Genomic DNA, 3,719 nt, shown 5'->3' with positions numbered 1-3,719 from the left:
GTCCCGATGCCTTTGATTGCACAGCTGAGTAACCGGACCTCTTTACCTAAGCAAGCATTAAGTTTCGCATCAAAAGATATGGAGGGCAAAGAAGCTTTATTGTAAAGCTAGTTTTAACTTGTCGTCTATTTGATTCGAGCAAGTAGGTCCGAGGGATATTCTATATCTAGTGCCCTAAAGTCATCTGGTTTAGGAGTCATTGACTGAAAACTCATTACATGGGTCAAACAGAAAGCTTAAGGGGTTAAGACACTCAATAGTAGTACAACGTTAAAAAAAAAAAAGAAAAAGAGTTCAATAAATGAAGGACGGAAGTAACAATGTACTTGTTCATAAGAAGGTTAATGATTTAGAGATAAAGGTAGAAATAATTTAAAAAAAGTTTCGAAAAAATTTAGTATTCTTAGTTTAACTCTTATATTGATTAGTATTAATACTCCAATGACATATCTTACTCATGCTCTACTATATATTAGTGGCCTTTTTTAAAATTATTTGATGAAATTTGAGACTTTAAGTTAAATGATACTTAAATCTAAATTCTTTCTTTACTTGAGGACGAGCAAAATTCAAGTTGGGAGGTGTGATAAGTACATTAAATATCTCAATAAAAGCATAAAAATATATACTAGTTAACTTTTATTCCTTAAGAATTGATGCTTTTTGCTTATGTTTGGTAGAAAAAATGATCACCAATACAAGAGCCCAATTTGCAGGTTAGAAGGAAGAAAATTGGAAACAAATTGAATTTAAAATGGACTCCAAATGGTGATCCAAAGATGGGCCAAAAATCATCTAAAAGCCAGCCCAAACAACGGCCCAAAGAAGATCTTCACATGATCTACAGCGGATCTTAATGAACGTTTAAATGCGGCCCAGGAGACTAATTTCAGCAGTTCAGAAGCAAGTGAGCAAGAGATGGGTGCAACAGGAGCTGGAGAGCATGGATTAGACCTATAACGTGAGTGTGGAGTGAACAAATCAAGTGGGCCTTTGGTGGTTTAAATGGTTGGGGCTCACAGGAACCCAAAGTATGGATGGATGCTGGGATCTCACGTAAGACAAGAGGTCGAGGCTTTGAGTGGGATTTTTGGTGGTTCGGCCCGGGTTCAAATGCAACAGAGAAAGGCTTTGTGTGCGAGTGCGACACTGGTACGGTTCTCATATGGATTTCAAGCGGGCCCGAAACAAGATGCTGGGATGTGGCTGAAGTTTTAAAATCCCAATCAAAATAGAAGATGGTGGGATTTGAAAGTCTGTGGATGCCTATAACTCGAAGATGCTATGCTCTATAAATACGGGAGTCTGAAACAGAAGAAAAGAATCGAGCGAGTGGCAGCGCAAACAATTACGAAAGAATTTTTTATTTTATTATTTAGGAATTCAAGAGAAAGAAAAGATTATGGAATTAGAGAGCTTGATGCGTAGCTAAATTCTTTCAATCTAAAAATATGATGAAGTCTATAAATGAATTTTTATTTTTTTTTTGTATTTAATTTTTATATAATAAAATTATATTTTTATTTCATATCTTTTTATTTTTTTTTAGGTATTGATCCAGTCTACACGGTCTATACCCTCTATTGACGTGCCGTGATCTTTGGATATGGTACGTACTTTGAAGAGATAGATCGTAGTATGTTAGACTGAATCTTAGATCTTGTAATTGAATTTAGATAGTTTATGCTCCAATAGGACGAGCTGTAATCTACTGATACAGTCCATATCCCTTAGAGATAAGCTATGCTAATATCTTAATGATAAGAATTAAATATTATAATATAAAAAAAAAGAAAATAAATCTCTTTGCATGGTGGATTCAGAATTCCTGAGTTATTTCTCTGAATTATTTTCTTTCATAATTTAATTTACACTTTTGATTTTTTGTTACTCTATTTCTTGTTAATCCTTCTACAATCAATTCTCTTTTTATTTCTTCTTAAAAGAAAAAGATAATCGCCCTAGATCTCCATGGAAACAATCCCTGCTCACCCTATCTATATAGTTTGAGTTGGTTTGTATTTTTGACCGCCTACGACAGCAATCAGTCATCAAGGACTCATATGAAGGGAGAAGCAATGCTAGCAAGACCAGCGTCCTGATCTTCTCCTCAACTTTCTCGCCAACACTAAGGAGGTCGGTAAGGATCTTTTGAAAGTGGCTGAGATGCTCTTGTATGCTCTGTCTCTCAGTCATCCGTAGCTGGTAGAACTACCTCTAGAAGAAGAGGGTGTTGTGAGAGACTTCACCATGTATAACTTCTCGAGCTTTGACCACAGCACCGTCAGAAAAGTCTCACTAAATATTTGGATCACCACCTCATCTGCTAGATACAAGCGAATCATACTCACTATCTACATCTGGAGCTGCCTCCAATCTTACACCTTCATGATAGTCAGCTTCTCCTCGCACAAGAGAGCATCGATCAACCCTTGCTGGATGAGCACATCCTTCACCCTTGCCTGCCATAAGGAGAAATTGCTCTTTCCATCAAACCTATTGATTTCCATCTTGATTGAGCCTGTCTTCTCCATCTTCAATCTTGCTCACTACCATTGCAATCTGCATTCTGGTACCACCTCGCTTTGATACCTCTTATTAGGGATGTCTGGCCAAGACACCACCTCCATTGGACCTTTTCGATACCACGCATCACAGTAGGAAGAAAAAATAAATAAAATAAAAATAATCAAATATATAGATCAGTCAAAAAGCTTGCCTCTGCAGGACATCCAAATTTTACTATGAGAAAAAAAAAATTACAAAAGGAGATCATACTCTCAACCCTCATACACCCAATCTCTCCCTCACAAGAAGCTCTCCCTCACAAAAGCTCTCTCTAAGAAAACTCCCCTGAACCTCTGAAGCGACTATTGTCTACTGTCTAATAGTCTGCCTGAAGCACTTTATTCCTACTCTCTATCCATGCCTCTCAGTCTGCTGCTACTCTGGGTCCTCTGTCGAATATCCAAAGCCACTGGTCAGCTCTTTGTTTCGCCATAGGGTCTTTTAAAGACCTGAAATCCAGCTGAGATAGAAATCAGACTCTGAATTGGACTCCTGTTGCTTCTCAACCATCTAATCACATCTCAGATATGAAATTGACCATTGAATCGTGTCCCATCACGACCTTTAATCACTTGGAACGGCTCACAGTCATTGGATCTTGACTGCAAACCCTGCAGACCATCCGATTGCACATTGATCCATGAGAACCCATCGTGGATCACGAGAAACCAGCTTAAAATGCCCACCAATCTACCATGGACTGCATAAAACCTAGGGGAAATGTCATCCCGATCCATGTGGGTCACTATGGACCGCCAGTCCATGCACTGCACGTGGATCGTGTGAGAAAATCGTGTGGGCTATGCTGCGCATGCCTGCCTGGGCCGCACCCCGCATGCGCCCATGTGTCCACGTGCGTCGACCTCCATTGGCCCACCGCCAACCTCTGCCACCTCGTGGGCCGTGCCACCTCCTCTAGACTTCTTCCACGCATAACTTCTCCCTTTGGACTCCGTTTGGGTTGATATCGGGCTCGTTGGATTCTGTTCGTCATCGCAGACCTCATTGTGGGCTCAGTATGGATCGAATCTCGAAGTATCAAATCTTAATAAATATTAATGCTCAATCAAATTGAGCTAATTAACAATCTAATTGCTAATCAATCCTCCTACAATTCACCAACAATTAGTAAATTAATTTATTATAACTTT

Source organism: Elaeis guineensis, chromosome 13, assembly GCF_000442705.2.
Source record: "Elaeis guineensis isolate ETL-2024a chromosome 13, EG11, whole genome shotgun sequence".
NCBI classification, from domain to species: Eukaryota; Viridiplantae; Streptophyta; class Magnoliopsida; order Arecales; family Arecaceae; genus Elaeis; species Elaeis guineensis.
Note: the sequence above shows the minus strand (reverse complement) of the source record.